Genomic DNA, 20,595 nt, shown 5'->3' with positions numbered 1-20,595 from the left:
TGCGAGCCGCTGAAGATCAACAAACTACCAAATAAAACCTTGAGCTCCTCAGTTCCATCTCCTTGATTAGGTTGAAAGCCGATGCTCTCATTTTACTGTTGATTTGCTAAAACATAAAATAAAATAATAATGGTTTGAATAGAAACATTTTACCCACCAATGAGGAAACAGTGCTAACGCAGCCCCTTTCATTGTGATGAAATGTTTGGTAATTCAGCAGCTGCTGTTTCCATGAATCATAGAATTGCACAAATTGAGATGATCAAAGTAAATTTGCATAATGGAAACACACCTATGTAAAAAAAACCCTCACGTTTATTCATAAAAAGTTTTTGTGCTAGGATGCAGTGGGTTTTTTCAGCTGTTTATGATTAGATGTATTCCACAAAACTGCAATGGAAAGAGATTTTCGCATCACACAAGTCGTGTGATCAAAAACCAAATGTTACTGCTGAAGAAAATGACGAAGATGACAGACAGATAGTAGGACGATGTGCAGGTGGCTCCACCAGAGCTCTCACTGCATCACACATAAAAATGTTCTGTCATTCTAAAGAATTGAATCCATTGCTCTTCTGTAAAATGGCCGACTACAATTTCCCCCAAAAGCCGCATACGTAACTGCTCCCAAGTATTAAGAGTTTGTCGCTCCAAACGCTGACGCTTCTTCTGATTGGCTGATAGATGATGAGCGCTAGCGCCATGGCTGAGTTATGAATACATCTCATGCAACTGTTTACATCTGATGCTGACATGATATTTTACAGCATGAACAAGCTTATACACGAGTGACTTTCATTTCATTTCTTACTTAATGGAAACAGAGACATTTTGAAACTGTTTTTTCAACGTCAGCAGAATATCGATAAATATTTGTGCACATTTGTGATCGAAGTGCAGTTACTGTAAAGGCCCCGACACGCTTCATCGAAACTGCCCAAATCAGTTCTCATTGACGAACTTACAAAACTTGAAAAATAGGGCTTTGAAAAATTAATCTGTCTTAAAAAGTCTTAATATTAATCTAAGACCAATAAAAAGGCCTTTTGGATGCAGCAGTGACTCTGTTTTGCAAATGCAGTTTACTATCATTTTTACCTGTTTCAAAGGCAAAACATCACAACACTTCGTCCTCCTCCTATAACCCAATAAAAACAGAAATGAGAAATCCACACTCCTGAATACAAATGCAAACCAAGCGGAAGAAGAACCAGAAGGAGGTCCTTTTAGTTACTTTTTTTTTCTTTCCTTTTTTTAGTTGTTGTAAACGATGATTGAAATCGTCTTTGGCATATGGACTCAAGTGGAATCCAGGTGTTAAATGAGACCATTCTGAAGCATCATTTTGTGTCGAGTCTTTTGCTGTTGATGAATTGCCATGTGGCGCTTTACTTCTAAAGCAAATCAGGGCCTTGTATTTAATTAGAAAGAAATAAATCTTTAAATGGGCAGTGCCTGTCCATTCATAAAGGTTCAATATTATTATTTGTCCGGCCAGGCTAAGAAGCTTTAGCTCTAAGCCTGCTTGACTAATACCTCTCGGTCACGGGAAAGCTTTAAAAAATAAAAAGCTGCGTTCATCGTGTGACACAAATCAGAATATCTAAGTGCCTTGCACAATGAAGAAGAAAAAAATCCTTTGCCCTTGTGTTGATACCCGCAGAAATGGAGCCTCAGAGGCTCTCCAGCAGGTGCTTAATGTAAAGCAGCTCAGCAGATATGAATGAGATCCTCATAAAAATGTCCTCAACACAGCGGGAAATGGCACGGTAGCTTTCAGAGGCGCTACAGCAGCGACGCTCGATTGGACAAAGTGGATGGGTGTCCGGGTTAAAACCCGAGTCGAACCAAAGCCAATAAAACCCACTGGTATTTGCTTTCGCTGCGTTAGTTTATGCCTATGAAATCCGTCCTGCTTCTGAAATTATTCACCTCACCGCTACTCTGAGGTCTAAACTTCACACACATAATCAAGTCCTTCAGAATAGCTGTGGTTAACTTTTGATACAAAGTGGGATCACTGTAAAAACAACATTTTTCACTGAGTACAACTGAGTGACAACCGGGACATTGTTTCACCTTTGGCTCAGGATGTGTTCAGATGGAGAAAATTAGTTTTTTTTCCTGTAAAGAACAAACCCCATTGTATAATGTATATAACTTTAACAGCAATAAACCTGCATTAAGCTTTTTTTTTGCTCATTTTAATCATCCTTTTTAAGACATAAATTTCACACTAAGGCAACACACCACTGTCATCTGTGAGCAGACATAAAACAAAATGTGTGCGAAGGTTCTGAAAACTTTTTATTATATTATGTTATTTTATAGTGTAATAAAAGAGAAAACAATACAATGTGAGGTGACTAAAACAAAAAATAGAAAGGAAAATTTAAAAAGTTGTCAACAAAGAAAACCATTCACAATCATCAAAGCGCCCCCTGGGGGTTGAAAGACACGACTAAGGCATCTACTTTCTTTTGTAATTTCACTCTTGAACTAGAGCTCAAATAAACGGTTTGTTTTCCTGACAGGCAGGAGACAAATGCAGGCGGAGGAAACAGCCGGGGCCGCTCCTGTTTCAGTCTCAAACATGCTGAAGGAAGCCACCCAAACCCCATGACCCACCGTTCAAAACGTGCTTGAAGCACATAAGCTCTGGCCGCGGCGCTGACCGCGTTCACTAGGCGTTTGTTCTGTTTGTAAAACCCACTTGCTGATTCTTGTCGTAAAACGTCAAAATACAAAGCTGGGAAGAGAAGAGTCATCAGTTCAGAATAATTACTGTTTATGTTAGTTTGAGCTCAAGAACACAAGAAAATACTCAGTTTTGGTTGCATTTAATGTGAGACATAACATGTCAAACAACAAACTCCAGAAACTGAAACAGTTGTTATCAGCTCATGTCTGGAAATTTGCACCAAGTCATAGATATATGGCAAATCTTATATATGTAAGCTAAAAAAAACACCAAAAGGCAGTGGACCAAGAACTAAGCCTTGAGGTACACCTATAGTAAATTCTGAAGCAATGACCTTTTCACACATATGACACTTTTTTTCATAATATACTAAACTTTTCTTAGAAAAGAAAATTATTAATTGTCATTTCTGAGTAGAAATATTATGGTTTACAATGTAAAGATTTTAAAATCCAGCCCAGATATTGTATTCTGATTATGTGATGAGTTGCTCAGTATATTTAAGAAGTAATTACAAGTCTCTGTATATGACTGCGAAGACGTAACATTTGGGTAACCTCATGTCCTCTGTTCCAAAATAACAGCCTGATAACAATACAGATTACAATATACTAAGAAAGTTGATCTTAAATCTGTTTAAGAGCAAAAACAGTGGTAAAAACCTCTGACAACATTTGGCGAATCATTTCTGAAATCACAAAGACAGACTATAAAATGTGAAGATGTAAAAATACCAATATATGGTGTAGTATATTTTGTGGAGCCAGTGTGACCACTGCTTAACATAAGCAGCAAGGATGTTATTTTAATTTATTAAAACTTTCTGGAAGATTCTGGAATAAACCTGCTGGTTTATTTTTTCAGGATATCTAAGCAATCGCTGGAGCGTAAAGAAAAGTAAACCCTTTGAAGATCTGACACAGCATTTGAAATTGAGCCCACAATAAACTAGTTACAGTATCTTTTAACAGGCTGAAACCCCTGTATACTTTTATTATTATTATTATTATTATTATTATTATTATTATTGCTAAAGCACAGTGACTGATTATCCTTGAGCAAAGTGGCCACAGACTCAAACAACCCCAGCTCCCTACTGTCTTCTCTGGATAACTCAAGTGGTTTTCCACGTTGTCATCAGGTCCAGATGCGTTGTCATCCCGACAAAAGGGACGCATAACCGACACTTGGCTGGGACGTTTCAGGATGACGGTAGCATCTGTGGGGCTGGAGTGGAGCAGGCGAGCGCCTGCAGGGAAATGGAAAAAATGTCAAGAGAGATTAGCAGGGATGGAAGGGATGGGAAGGAGACGGAGAATGCGAAGCAATCTGAAGACATGGCAGGAATCGTATCTGTGCATAGAGAGGACAGCTTCGTGTGCGTTTGTGTGCGACAGGATACACATTTGTGGTTGTCTGTTTTAATGCCTCACTGGTTTGTTGGTCCACCACCTGCCAGCTTGTTTGCAAGAGAGCAGGTGTGCGCGTGTGCGCGTGTGTGTGTATTCACTGGCGACTGTGCATAAAACTGTTGGTTAGAAATGGAAGAAACCACCTCATCTGGTACAAAAGCCAGAAAGGTGCACTAACTATTGTTACAAATGACATTGAATTCATATTTCTATTAAGATGTCTTAATGGGTTTTGATGGCATTTTAGTTTTTTTAAAATCAGATCATATTTGGAAGACTGCAACAAGACGTAGCTATGGAAAATTATTTATATGTAAACTAAAAAAATAATAATCTGAAAGGAAGTGGACCAAGAACTAAGCCTTGAGGTACACCTTTAGTCATTTTTGAAGCAATGATCTCTTTACACATAGTGCAACATTTTTGTCCCCACATTATGCAATGTACAATTTAACCCCTCTAATCTTTAAGAGAACAAGAGAGGTCATTTCTGAATAGATAAAGCATGGCTTAGGAATTTAAAATTTTGAAATCCAGCCCAGATACTTTACTGCCATTGAATCAAGAAGCAAATAAAAGTAGGCCTGTCACAATAAGTGAATTAATCTCACAACAAATTAAAAGAAATTGAATAATTTTTATTTGCTTGATTCGTTTTTCTCTTTTCTGTCTCTTTTTACCAAAAACCGAATGATAAAAGTCTTCAGTTTGGTGCTTGGGGATCAACTATTCTGTTTTTTGAAAGATAACTTTGTTTACAAAGACTTCATAATTAATTTTATTTGTTGTTCCTGTTGTTTTGTTTATTTAATTAGGATATTTAAAATGTCTTTCAGGTCAAGTGTTTAAATGTTCATTACAAAAGGTTATTGATCCTTGGGAATCAATTATTATGTCATTATTGCTTTCATATCACTTGAAAATGGTCTCAAAACAACAATATTATCGTTTATCGCAATAAGTTCTGGGACAATTTATCGTCCAACAAAATTAGTTGTTGTGACAGGTCTAATTACAAGTGTCTGTATATGAGTGAAAAGATTTAATAGTTAGGTAATCTCATGTCCTCTATACCAAAGTAAAAATATTTTTGTGACTTTTGACTAGTTTAATATTAAAATTTGACACCCATGAGGATTTCAACACTATTGCTTCTTCTGAAGCACTTTATTTTTTGCTAGACTTAATTGGTTTTCATTTATTTCCCATTAGTGTTTTTTTGCTTAGTTAGAGGAAGCAAACTACAGAAAAACAGAGTAGAGACATCTTTATGTTGAAAAGGTATATAAACTTTTAAGCAGCGAAAGTGAAGTGAATAATGGAAATGAGAGAAAAAAATTGTAAGAAGCTGTTTTCATTTCAAATCTAGTATTGATCAGCAGCTACTGCAATTTAAATTTAAATGAGAGGTCATCATTTTATTTTATTTTTTTGTCATCCTGGCGACACTTGAGCTTTATCCCATACTTAATTTTAAATTCAGAACTGTCACATTTGGACACAAAGAATGCCTTTGTGAAAGTAAAGTGCGTAGTGAAGACTCCAGAGTCATCGGTCCATCAGGGCAGACTCCCAGCATCCTGAGCTGTCCTTTTTTAATCGAGGCTGTCTCAGATCTGATACCAGAATGAGGCTCGGGATTCTATCGCTGACAAAACAATGTGCATCAAGGACAACGGTCATAATGAATTCCCACAACACTTTCTCCCATCTTCTGTCACAGAAGGCTTTGGCTTATATATGATAAATTTACAATTAAAGTTAAAACTCAGACAGAGAGAAAGGAGCGTGAGACGTTGTTTCCCGTCATTTTGAAGACCAGAAACCTTCACATCTACACTAACAGTCGCTTGTGGTTGTCATGATGAAAATTGGTGAGTATTTTTGGGTCAAAGTGTCAATTACTCACCAGATGTTCCTTGTAGCAAACATATTGGAACGTTGCAGCTGTTTGGATTGTAAAATACATTAAGTGCCATGTGTTGGAAATCTGTGTAGAACTACAACTCAGAGAAACAGGGATCATTCATAAGCCAATAATAATAAAAAAGAACTAAAACTTCTTGGGGGCCACAAAAATCATTTCTTTCTATTAAAAAAAGTACTAGCTGTAAGTGAAATAATCTGCCAGGGAAACAAGATATTTTAATTTATGATATGGGAAAAATGTACTGTTCCACTGGGAGATTATTTCACTTATAACTAGTATTTTTTATCAGTATTAATGCATTATTGACTGAAAATAAGCTCCAATATCATTCTGAAAAGTTACTGTTACAGAAGTTACTGTCTGTCAGCTTGTCTTATTTCAAGTGTACAAAGATATTTGCACTAAAAAACAGACCAACAACATTTGGTAGGATTTTATGTATTTGCAGTGTGAGTGCAGTTTGTGGATTTTTATGGTATTTTGTATGCAAATTTTCACATATAAACATGTCTGAATACTTTTACTATATTTATGTATATTTTTGTATTCATTGTATTCATATTTACATCTCAACACAATTCATCTGTTGGAGATTATTGATTCCACACAATTATTTTGCCATCACTGGGTATTTTGCTCACAATAACATTGTTTCTAACTTTTAAGAAGATAAATGAAGAGACAGTACTTCAAAACATGACCTAAATAAACTGAGTTTTAATTCAAGTACCAAATATTATTTTTAATCTGAAGAGGATAATAATAATAAATTTGGAATTCAAGAATTGCATTGACTTTCCGATTAAATATGATAATTTTAGAGCAGCTCTTTCTTTAGTAAAAATGAGCAATATAACTTTGCAAAAAACATCCACATTCCTTGAAATTTTTTTCAATTTGTTTTAATCACCGACAAAGGCCACTCAATTAGTAAATTGAGCCTCTAAGCTTTTCTGTTAGTTTCACTTTTTCTGCTGCTTATTCCTGTGTTTTGCCTGGTTTCCGGGGCAACATAAAGAGGTGCTTACCCAGGGCGTCATTCGAGGAACAAGCGCCGCCGCTGGGCTTTATTCGTCACAGCCGTTAAGAGACGAGCCAGTACAAAGTAACAGGCACTCGAGCTCAACGCCGCTCTGGAGTTTTCAACCAATGAGCCGGAATGAAATGTTTTCATTTACAACTCTGTTACCCTTTGCATCCACAAAGCCCCCCCTTCAGAGATTTCTTTTTGTCTGATGAACGAACGGCTGGTGCTTTGACCCCCGTAAACATAGAAAACAATCGAGGCAAGAAGTTCATCTCAAGTATTCTTTCGAGACCCTCTGATAAAAAGAAATCTGGAGGAAACGGTTTACAGCAGAACGTCGGCTCCTGGTCAAGCATCAGTCACATATAGAAAGCAGCAGAGCGGAGAGGCTAATCCTTGAAAATCCAACAGAGTCTGTTTTTTTTTTTTTTTTTGTATAAACTCCCCTTGCTTCTGGATTAATTTGAGCTGAAATTAAATCTAAAATTGGCTTGCTCGTTGTATACTTGGCAGCCTCTCGGTGGTAAATGGGGTGGGGAGCGAGGGCAAATAGAATATCAACACACACAGAAAAGCTGTCTGGTTTTTCTTTTTTTCTCTTTTCAAATTGGTTTTTGCTGAAATAGCACGCGGCAGGGTAGCATGACGTGTTACAAGTAATTTCAAGTCAAAATGATCAATTCAGATAATGTAAACAAGAAGTATAGCAACATATTTGTGCAGATTTGATAAACGTTGCATTGTACATTTTGCTCATGTTCCCTCTTCGATCTTGTTTCATTTACATCTGATGTTTCTTTCAGTTTTGCTTTGCTCTCTCTCTTATTTCTTTTTATATTTTCCCACCTACCCATTTACCCCCATCTTCATTCTTTTTCTCCATTACAAGTCCTTTTCTGGTGTAATTTTTCCATTTTTCTGCATGGCTGTTTCTGTCACTCTGCACCTCGTTGTCTCCTTCGCCCCCTCACCCCACCCCACCATTGAGGCGGCGTAAGAAATCTCTAGAAATCCACTCCCTCCATTTCCCACCTGTCACTGGTGATCAGACTCTGAATCTATCCAATCCTGCGGATCATGCAGGAATTGGCTGTGACCGTTTGACAAATGCGGACGACGGTATTCGGACCTCCTTCGGCCCACCAGAGCGAGGCCACGTGTTCTCTTATTTACATTCAGCGTGCCTCTGAATCAGGCTTTTCTTTCTCTCTATTAATTAGTGGGTGTTTGTTGGCAGGCTGCTGCCTTTCAGCGGTTGCTGTCAGTGCGCCTCACAGCTGGAGATTTGTGCTTCGTGGGCCTTTCATGATCGGAAGAGAATTCTCCCAGCGCCCTCCGCCATCTGTTTATAGGACTTATCACCATTCCCCAACTGAATCCCTTCCCTCCGTGCCTCCAGCACCACCCTTATTCAGAATCTGTCTTTTCAACCCGCTAACAGGTCTCGCTGCTAATCAGAGAGAGTATTTTATCACGGAGGTACTGACGTTTCTGCCATCCTCTGTTCACAGGTCAAAACGACGTGTCACGACTGCAGACTGTTGATCCGTGTCGTGTCCCTCCAGTGTGACTTAACAGACCCAGAGAGAAATGTTTGATTAACCTTAAAGTAAAAAATAAAGTAGTTTCCGAAGTGGAGTCAAAAGAAGAAACTATCTTGCTCAGAAAGGCTGGATAATTGTTGATTCAGACTGTCTGGTTCTATTACAACCTTTACTTAGATTAAAGTTGCGGATATAAGTTTTATGAAAATAGAAAATATGTTTTGTCCATGTTTTTAAGTGCAGTCATGTTGTGACAGTATGGTATGAAATGGTATGGTGGGAAAAAAATGATCTGTTCCACCTCCTCCCTATCAATCAGAATCAGGAGGAGGGTCTTAGCGCTGTCAATCATCCTCTTGTACACTGCTCATGTGCTAATGATGTATAAACTATTATAGGAAAACCATTTATCCGTCGCCATCGGTGGCTATGCTAGTTTGTCTTAGCATTCATGGCAGTTTAGCAAAGAGCAAGCGGGAAGGGATGAACATGGGGTAGTTTATGTTATCTTTTATTAATACAATATCTAAAAAACGGGGTTTTTTGGGTTTTTTTTTTTATGAAAGCCACATTCTGCAGCTTTAATGCCAGAGTAATGACAGAGATTGCTATTATTGAAGGTATTTTTGTCTCTGTTTTTTTGGCAATTCTTAAAGTCACAGATCCAGATTACTGTAGCTATTAAACAATTTGGGAGAGCCTCGTTGATGATGTCTCAGTTGCTGTGAGTTTTACAAGGTTCATTCACAACATCTAAGTGAAATTTATAAGCCAACATAATTTTCAAAGCCACTGTGTTCCTGTGCAACAAGTAAAAGCCCCAAAAAAATCTAACACAAATATCAGGATTTTGAAAATAATCATGAAGCTCCAAAAAGTCTACTTCTCCTTGGCTGCCATTTCTAAATACATGACACTGTTTTCATCTGATCAAACACATTTGCAATTCAAACCACAGGAAATAGGCAGGTTCTGTGTCTCTGATATGAGTTATGGCTTGAAATCTGCATATAAACCCCACCGAAACAGAAGGGAAATTATAAAGCTGCCGGTTCAAGCTAAAAAAAAAAAAAAAAAGTAAGTCTGATTATAGTTCATGAATTCTTTCGGGGACAAAAAACGTGATTTTTGTAGACGTCAGGTCATCCAATGAACCCAACAGTGAAGTGCTCGGCCTTAGTGACCGTTGTTACATTTGCACACTTCACTAAGTAGACGGCATCACAAGTAAAGAACATTACATGGAAATGTTGAGGAAACGTCTGTAAGTAGCCACTTGAGTTAAAGGTTGAGCACAAATGGTTCTTTCAAACAGACGATCACTTTAAGCAGGGAGATGAATCAGCTACAAAGTGGCTTAAAAGCTGACTCAGTTACACCAGTTCAGACTAAAGAGCGGAAACCTCTAGCAAACCAAAATTATTCCACTTGTAGGACATACAGTTTAACAAGAAATTCTACCACAGATCGAGGAAATTTGTGTCTTTGCAAATAGAAATAATTTTAGTAATCCCAGCTGACCTGAAGCACCGATGGAGAAAAACGTTTCGTCTTTTTATACAGCTCTGTAAACATCTGGTTTCAGCTCTCTCTCTCTCTCTCTCTCTCTCTCTCTCTCTCACTCTGTGTTCTTATATTTTTTATTTTTTTTACTATCATTTATCTGGCTTTTGATTTCGTCAAACTACTATTTTAAGATCAAATTATCCTGGAAGCAGAATGTTTGTGTTCGATCGCACAGGAGGAACCTGGGATTTTTGTTTGAAAAAAATAAATAAAAAAATAAGTAAATTCACTGATGTCCCCGGTTTAGCTTTCAGCTACGCTCTGGGCTGCTGCTTTTGCTTCCTGCTGGGGCTACTTTTTATGGCGTTACAGTTTTCATTTCCCACTTATCTATAATTCAAAATGTTTGTGGAATTGAGTCCTGGGTTACTTTTTTAAAAGTCAGACATATCGTTTTTCCTTAGCGTGTGTGTGTGGGTGTGTGTGTGTGTGTGTGTGTGTGTGTGTGTGTCTCATTTTCAATCTAACAAGAAGTCAGACGAAGGAAAAGATAAATAGTGAAGAAGAAGAAGAAGAAAAAGCTTAAATACGCCATGTGTGACTAAATAGTGAAAGTTTGTGAGATTGGTGGATTTTTATAAGGTTTTGACCAGTTGCAGCTCTTTAAAACATGAATGAAAAAAACCCTACAGCACACACATACTGTAGTATAAAACAGAGCAGAAACTGCACACCATTATTGCCGTCACCGGCTTGTTTTGGTCTGGAACAAATTCATAGAAAACTGCTTTCATGTTTATCTGCAGCTCTTTGCAGCTCCCAGTAGGTCGAGTCAGACGTCCAGCCTGCCTGACTCTGGGTTTTTCTATTTCTTCAGAAGTCAGTACTAATAATAATAATTTAAAAAGTGGATTGTTTTCCACTTTTTCATATACAAATGAGATTTGTAAGCAATTAAATGAAATGAAATTATGGCTTTTACGGTCATTAAGTGCAGTAAACACTGAGACATTGTATGGTTTTCCATAGTTTATGCAAAACGCAGTGCCTGTAAAAATGCACACTGCTTTAGATGTTTTAACCTTTAAACACTGTTATTTTTTATTTTATTTTATTTTTGGCTGTATCATATTCTGCTTAATGTTTTCCTAAAAGGTTGTTGAAAATGATAATCTGTTCTAAATCAACTGACCTGGTTAAATAAAAATAAATAAATAAAAAATACAATTCAATCATAATCAACAAATTTGGTTATTTGGACCAAAAACTATTTGGCTAATAAACAATTTATTATGTATATTTATGCAGTCACTTAATTTATGCTACACACTTTAATTCATTGTCAACATTTTGTAGAAAATAGTCTTCACCTTGGTATTAAATGCTTCCTTCTACATTTTGTGGAAAAGTTGATTATGATGCATTTGCAGACGCAACAAAAAGGGTTAAACATCCAAGGGGATGAATAGTTTTTATAGGCATTGTTACACCAGCCAAACATGTAACCACCTATGTATTTATTTGATGTTACAACCACAACCTAGACCGACCTGGAAAAGCACATAGCTGTGAAGTGGAAAGAAAGGATGTTTGAGTTCATACTTTGTGGAAGCAGCTTCCACCACAGACACACTTCCAGCAGGTCCTCCATGTCTCTTTTTATGACTTTTTATGAAATGTTTGTCCATTCTCCTTTGCAAGAGCCAAGCTGTTTTTTTTAGCTATGTGTAGCGTGGCTGAGAATCGGCTACATGCAAAAGTTCAAATGAGCGAGTGGTCCGACCCGGAACCAGTACTTCCAGTGGCGCTGCCAATTTCTTTTTATTTCTCTTCCTCACTGTTTCCTTTTCTTAAAATCTCTCTTTCTCATTGTTTATTCAATGTCACATGCTGTTTTTATTTTAATTATGTAAAGCACTTTGAAATGCCTTGCTGCTGAAATGTGCCATACAAATAAAATGTGATTGATTGATTGATTGATTGATTGATTGATTGATTGATTGATTGATTGATTGATTGATTGATTGATTGATTGATTGATTGATTGAACTGAAGAACCATCGGTAGGAAACGATGTGGAAAACGGAGGATCGGACATGCGAGGGGACCGTCTTGAACCGGGCAGGCAGACACAAGGAGGTCAGCCGTTCACATACGGCCGCCCGGGTCAACCATCCTGTCACCCCTGGCAACCCGGAGCAAGTCTTCCTTCCTCACATGGCCACATCGGACTGTTGCTACCACTTGCCAGTATGGACATGTGACACTTTGACAAAATGACCAACTTACATTTTAAGAGAGAGAGTAACAAACCAGACTCTTCATGGTTGTATTTGTTAGTTCAGTTCCAGATGTCTGGAGAGAAACCTCTGGACAGGGCAGAGTGTAGTAGGTTGAGGAACAGCTCTGCATGTAGCCGTTACACGATGATGTTCAAATGTTTGGTTTTAAGGAGTACTCACTGAATGCAGAGACGTCTATTTATTAATATTCTAACAGTTTGTTAATGGGTCATTTTAGCCACAACGGGCACTTAGAGGACATTTGTGAACTTGATATGGGTCAAAATGAAAAATGAGTCTGACTCTCCTGTGTTAGTCTGTCGTAAAAGAACCGCAACAAAAAAACATATTGAAGCTGGAGAGCAAAACGCAGGAAATCACTGAACCTAATCAAAATAAAACGTGGATCGATCTCAGCGCTCCAGAGTCAGATGATGGGGAGATACTCGCAAGCACCTGCGAGAAGGTCGTGAATTGAGAAACTGGTGTTGGGGGACACATGAGACAAATGTGGATTTTTTTATTATTACTCTTATTCAAAAACATACAAAAGGAAGCAGTCGAGCAGAGTCCCAGGGTAATGTGGCTGTAAAGAAAACACGGCTGTAGTTTTTCCTCCTGCAGCAAAGATATGAATAAAAGGAGACGGCGAGTAATAAAAGAGCTGGCGCAGATAACAGGAGATGGAAGTGGATAAAACAATTTTTGAGGGGAAAATGATAGGTGTAAAAGAGTGACATTGAAGAAATGATAAAATACACTGGGAATAGATAAATAAATCATATAAACAAGGAGGCGCCTGAACAAAAGATGCACTTCCAACACATAATCTTTTAAAGTATTGATGGGATTTCCTTGTTAGCAATAAATCCTTGAAAAACGGAATGGGAACCAGAACAGACGGGCTGAAGAAAGTGGTACCAGGCTGTCAATGCAAAAATCCCTGAAGATTTAATGATTTTTAGAAAATATTCAATTTAGCCTCCTTAGTTTACAAACAGTTACGGTGTCTGTTCAATGAAAAATACTTTTGTCATTTTTAGCATGTTATGGTTGTTTCCAAATATCCAGTCTACATTTTTATATGGAATAAAGTGAAAAATCTTTAGTAAGAACAGGAAGAAATAACAAAAAACCCAGACATTTAGGATAAATAAATACAATAACAAGGCTTTCCAAATTTAACTCCACCGTACCAAATTTCACAGTTAAATGTTTCAGATCTCTAATTTTATTGTCTAAGATAATTTGAGAAAACGCAAAAGGCTGTTTTCAAAAGATAATTTCATAAATTAAGAAAAAAAAGATGTCCATGCCCATATTTGGATAAATAATTGCCACCCAAGTCAACTACATGTGCAGCGCTTGGTGCTAATCAAGACCATTTTTGGTGATTGGCAGTTAATCTTTTGCTTTCCTCTGAAGCAATGTTACATTTTCTTGCTTTAATCCATTCAGAAGTGGACTTACTGGTGAGTTTTAGTTCATTTTAACACCAATAATTTTAATTTGGTTTGAATCAATTTATTAATTTGTAACTTTTTGAAGGGTTCTGTTTTGTTTCACACATAGAAAACTCCAGAGTGAACCAGTGTTCAGTCTGTTCACAAAAGTCATTCTGAGATTCAATTATGGAAAATTGTTCAAGTTCTGAAGCAGCTTCAAACCGTAACACTGCCACCAACATTTTCCTCTCTACTTGTGACGTTCTTTCTCTGAAATGCTGTTAGGTTATGCATACATTTTTGTCAGAATATTTTTTCTAAAAGTTTTGGAGATCTTTGAGGTATTTGTGAGCAAATATAAGAAAAGCACAAAAGTTATTTGTGGACAGCGGCGTGTCTCTTCTTGGCTCTCTCCCATGGATGTGTCTATCTTATTATTGAATCTTTAACAGTGACCTTAACTGAGGCCAGTCAGGTCCGCAGCAGGTCCATGCATTGTTCTGAGTTCCTATATGACCTCCTGATTTGTCGATGTGCTCTCGAATTGATTTTGGTTAGCCAGCCGTTCCCAGGAAGGTTCGCCAATATTTCATGCTTGTGAAAAATGGTTCTCACTGGGGTTTGCTAGACTCCCACAGCCTTAGAAATAGTTCTGTAACCCTTCCCAAAATGGCTGGATTTCATTTTGTTTCCTTATCTATTGTTGAATTGCTTTACATCAGCGCACAGGGTCTTGCTTTTCCAGACTCTTTTCGCCAACTTAAATTGTTAAATTGGCGAAAAGAGTCTTATTTAAGAGACAGGCAGGTCTTATTTAAGCGATTTCTTGATTCCGGCACTAAACAGGCCTTGTTGTGGCTTTTAAAATTTAAGTTTGCCTGTATTTTTTTGGAAAGCTATCACATTTAATTTATGGCATCTAAAAATGTGAAACGTGGGTATTTCATTTTCAAAGGTTATGATAATTGGCCCTTCAATCTTTCTCTTATTACTGTAAGTGTGTCTCTGTAGGCTGTGTGATGTATTGGGGGCTTGTCCGGGGCGTACAGACACAACGCAGCATGGGATAAGATGAAGTGCCTCTGTTTATCCTACCTGAATTTGATTGGATTTTTTATTTTAAAAGTACAAGATTTCTTTTTACAGATGATTAAAAACTTAGTGCCACAAACCTCTACTTCTATGCATGTTTTCTGTAGTGCGTGGTAGATACAGCACTTATTGGAATATATGTTTATATTTCTTGTTTTATCTCTTCTGTTTTTGTTAGGTTTGGGTAGATCCTTATTCAGAACAGTTTGCTTACACTGCGTTTATTAAATGATAGAACATTTTAAGTATGGCTTAAGCTTTTCAAAAAACAAACAAAAAAAGACAAGCAGCTTGTTTCCTTTTCTTGTTTGCTGAGTTCATAATGAGACCATCTGTCCAAGTGTAGGCACACCGAGTAAAAAAAGTTGTCTAGGTAACAGTGAGAAAACTTTTCCTCAAAACAGTCTTTTGATTTGTGCGAACGTCAGAACCGAAGAGAGGAGCAGTGAGTGCAGTGGACTATGCTAATCATGCTAACTTATTTAGTTGAAAGGTTTCATATTTTTCAGGCATTTGATGTTTGTGCTTCAGTTTTCAGTTCTGCTTCAAGCGTGTTCTTCGAAATCTGATAAACTGCAATTAAAAAGAATAAATTGTGTCGTTTAGCATGTTTACTGATTCTGATGATGTTTGCGGATGCCGTGCAATCAACATAAACCAAAGAGATAATCATGAATTTTGCCGTCAGAATTTGGCCAATCAAAGTGAGCCCTCCTTTTAAGGAGAGAGAAGTTAATATATTGAGCTGATGTTGGGTGTTCAGGCAGGTATTCATTAACTTAGGCTGAAAACTATTATTTTCTTATAATTAGATGGTGCCCCAACATGGTAAATTTGATCCAAATTAGATCAAACGCATTAAGTCTTTAGGATTTATTAAGTCATCCGTAGTCAGTCCTATTGTTTCATATCACACTGACATGCAGACGTCTGTCATGGTGAACCAGGACCAGTTGTTCATCACACAGAGTCTCACAGTAGAAGAGCTACATGTGAGCTCTGCTTATGGCTCGTTTGAACACAACAGATCAGTAGAGAGAGACAGCAAGATGGTGAGTGACAAAACAGCTGAGGCATATAAAAAGATGGAATTAATTAAACCAAAGTTTTATGGGAGGGAAATGAGGTAAAAATAGTGACACTGACCATTAAAAAATATATATACGAAGAAAAGAATGTGGACATGAGTGAATCACAGAGGCTTTCAGATAGTAGAGAAGCAGAAACATTTTAATAGATCTTGTATCAAATAAAACATAACGGGCACCGAGGTTTTAGAGTATCTAAACATATTTGACAGAGTTCTCAGACAGCGCCAAAAACAATGTTCAAAAAACTTACAGGTTCTCAATAGTTAATAACCTACAGAGCCCAGAGTTGTTGTTTTTTTAAGTCCATTCTTTCAATTCTTTTTTTTTTTTACTTTTCAAAAGCGATTTGGGTTCAATGTGTTGCATCGCTGCTTTTTAGTGCCTGGTTAAATGTGGAACCGTTCAAGAATTAGAGAAAACGTTAAGCAATAACGGTGACACTGAAAGATGAGGAGATGTCGAAGTTAATCTAAAAGAAGCAAATGTGGACGAAGTTATTGCCATGTGTTGGAAGGACAAGGCTCTGTCCAGTTCAGCAGTGATCTTGAATGTTCTGCCTTTGCTGTTTGCAATGAAAATATCTTCAATTTAATATATTTATTCAGTAGCTGAATTTTCAAATCATGTCAAAATTAGCATCATTTTTCTTGCCAAATGATTGTTCAACCAAATTTTTAGAAGTCTACTTTTCAGAGATACACACATCCCAGATTTAAGCCCTGACAACAGAAAACACCGAAAGTCAAATGTACTTTAAAATTACTTACTAACCTCAGGTTTATCCACAAACTCTTTCCCCTGGCAGATACATTATTAACGTACAAAAATCAAGCCAATTTTTTGTAATATGCAATATATGTGTTGGAGCCAGAACTCAGAACACAATGCAGGAAGAGTTAAGATCTAATGACAAATAAAATGTGCAAGATGAAAGACAGAATCTGCAGGATAAACAGGAAGGCGAGAGGCCAGATAGGCAAACTGGGAATACTCCAGAAGCAGGAGGCAATGGGTTACCTGGATGACCAGGAACTCCTCCACTGAGAATCGAACCACAGCAAACTTGCTCTGTAACTGCAGAAGAATACAGATTGTCCATTTACTGGGGAGTGTTTGACCCGCAGGACCATGAAGAGAGAGAGAAACTTCAGGCGCTGGAAACCAGACAAGATGATGTCATGGAGTGAGGAAACTCCAGCTGTCATAAACAAGGCATAAACAAGGCATGCCTTTGTTTATGAAACCTTTTGTTTCATAAACAAAAGGTTATATTTTGTTTCATAAAAATGAAACAAAAGTGCAAATACCTTTAAAAAAAAACTCAAAGGCATTAAAAGGGAGCCCTGTGGAACTCCACATGTAGGTGAAGATTCACTGATGTGGACTGAGACCCTCCTGCTGGATAAACTGGACAAAAGCAGCCATAGAGAATCGCCTGTTATCCCTACATGCTGTTCAAGGTTTGCCAAATCTTTGAGGATTTTATGTGTGTTGTGTCTTTATTAGGGGGGGAAAAAAGAAGAAATCTGCCTAGCTGTCAGTATCCCCTGTTGGCTCCTCCATCATTTTATTCTTCCTGGGCATCATTTCTTCCTGTCTTGCCCTTTGAAAAGCCCCCATCGATTTAATGTGACGGACAGAGGAGATGAGAGGCACCGCTCCTCTGACAGCTGTAACACTCTGCTTCCAATTGACCCGGTCCCCTGCTCCCACAGTTAGTCCTGTTTATGGACAGCAGGGGCCATAAATCTACTATAGTCGGGTCAAAGGCAAGCAGTGGGCAGGAGGACACAAACCTCTCGCCCCTTTGAGCATCGCAAAAAAGAAGGGCAAAAAGGAAATATGTGCAGACAATGCATGGAAAGGCTTCTTTGAGAAGACCGAATGAACAGACCACAAAAAATAAAAAACTCATTGTAAAAGTTTACAATAGAAGGAGGAAAAAACGTCAGTCTGTGTGTTTAAACATTTTGTTGCGTATATGATACGAACATATGGAACTGCAACGGTGCTAAAGCTCGTCTGCACACATTTTAAAGAAGATGTTAATATAAATCCATTCCTAGAGTAGATTAATGAGTGAAGGACTCATTGAGAAGGTTCATGTGTAAACTGAAAGCTATTTATGTTTCAAGGTCCGTCCTATTTAATTGAGGAGAAATCCTTTTAATCGCACATTTTTATTGTGAAATACGAAAGTGTCTGTTCTTTTTTGCTTTGCACTGTTATTCTCTGATGAAGCCAAATCAAGTTCTTGGTGTCACAAAAGGATAAATTATGTGGAGTTTAAATGCATACAGTCAAGGAAGGCCGGAGGTTTCAGTGAACTTTGTGATTCTCGAGGCAACATGCTTCGACTTAGGCATGAATTATATACGCATCACTGCTGGCCGTCCTTAGCCTTAACCATGGGCGTAGGTTTGGGTAGGGACGGTAGGGACATGTCCCGACCAATATTCACGGGATATGAAAAAGTCCCGACCAATTTTTGCCATATTGGCTCAAAGAACGTGGATCTACGATCTTTGATTAGCAGCAACAGGCGGTGCGCAGAACGGAAGCTTCTTAGTTTGACATTTATTATGAGCCTCCGAGACCGTGTCGGAACGGTGCTGTCGGGGGGTGGGGGGAGGGGGAGTCAGTTGAATCGTCGGACGTTCTTTGATTAGCTGCAAAAGGCGGCGGCTAGCTGGGCACACGCGTCTCCTTCTGAGTCTCCGAGACCATGTCGCCACCAAAAAAGAAAAGGACAGACATTAGAAGTTATTTCGCTACGTTGGCTGTAAGTACAGTGAGTGGACCCATAAGTTAGATATCTATCACGCAACGCATTTGTAAAGTCCGGTGTTTAGTAAGGTCAGCACTGAATGTGAGGTAGAATAGGTCTGTTAATTATGTAATATTTTTTCTTTTTTATTTTATTATTGATTTCTTCTTATCTGCAATTGTGTTTGCTGTATCCAGAGGATATTTCTTTTGATCTTACTTGTAACGTTTGCTGAATTTTGTAAAGGAAAAAGTAAAGTGTTCTTGAACTGATCTGCTGAGTATGACTGTATCTGGTTGTATACACAAGATGTATGATATGGTTATGGTTGGGGGGAGGGGGTTATTAAGCCAATGTGGTTTCCCCCCACTTCTCAAAAATGTTCGGTGCTCTTGGGCATTTCACTGTGCTGCGGGGGGGGTCAAGTTCCCCACCAAAACTTAGACCGAACCTACGCCCTTGGCCTTAACAATAAAATATGAATTTAGTTTCATATGTCAAGCAAACACATACAAAGGGATGAGACAATGAAACTTTATATAATAATCTGGATGTTTCTATAAGCGCAGACACAAAGATTTGCTTCTCAAATAATTTTGCTTTCAAACATATCTCAGTCAAACCCATCAGACCAAATATGATGGGTGAAATCTGAAAAAACAATACCTTAAAAGATCTGCACTATTAACTCTTTAGTATGGAATTGTTCCACTGAAATGCATTTAGAGGAGGTATCTCACTATAACAAGAAAGTTTTTCATTAAAACAAGAAAACTCTCGTGCTAAAGATACTAAACTCATTGAAATGCGAAAAAATTCTCATAGATGCAAAACTTGATGAAAGGTGAAAACTTTATCACTATAGATATAGAACAAGTTAACATGACAAACGTTCTCATTATAACAAGATACAAAACTCGTTGAAACAAAAAACTTTCTAATTTTAACAAGATGTAACGACTTATGTCTCTTCTTCTTTTTACCCTGTTTCTTTTAGATAACATCTAAAAAAATGATGTTACTATCTTAGTGTTTTATTACAATGTGTCTTATTTACAGGAAAAGATTTTTCGATTTTACTGAGATATGTCTCGTAATAACTTCTTAAAAGTCTTGTTATGACGCGAAAGTTTTCTGAATTTAAGTCCAAGCTCTGGCAGTTAAATGCTTCCATACTTCAACATCTTATTTCCCACTGATAAAATGTGAAACACACTGAATTAAACAAACGAAGGGGGAAAAAACCCCATCACTTTTCCCATCAATCGATTTTACATTTCCCATCAACTCAACTTCCTATTTACTCCTCTCAAGTGGGTCTGCATGCTCCCATCATTAGCTCTTAAAGTCACACGCTCATTCACACTCTTTCCAAACTAACTTCTGTCTTCTGCAGGCAAGGTCAGACGCGGATGCTTCCGACAACGTTATTTGTATTCATCACGTCTCCATTCACACCAAACAAGCAAACTACGGGCCGGCGAGCCGCAGCAGACGCAGCGCGGTGTCATCACTCTCCTCAGGTGCTCTCCTCATGGCCCCCGCCACTCATTCCTACCCTAACGCCTGATTGCGTTCATATCATCGCGCCGTTGGTATTCTGAACCCGACCTGTCCGGCTTGATGAGATTTCCCTGCGAACGCGGGCCGCTTTCTTTTCTCAACAGGAGACCGGGAATGTCGGTTGCTCTCATCATCACACTTTGAGTGTTTTGTTGTCAGTGTGAAGGAGGGGAGGCTAGATGGGGGCGATGAATTTCAAAAATAAACATGACAATCAGGGATAGAGTGGAAGAGC

The sequence above is a fragment of the Poecilia mexicana genome, unplaced genomic scaffold, assembly GCF_051168715.1.
Source record: "Poecilia mexicana isolate PSO_F unplaced genomic scaffold, ASM5116871v1 scaffold_2, whole genome shotgun sequence".
Lineage (NCBI taxonomy): Eukaryota > Metazoa > Chordata > Actinopteri > Cyprinodontiformes > Poeciliidae > Poecilia > Poecilia mexicana.
Note: the sequence above shows the minus strand (reverse complement) of the source record.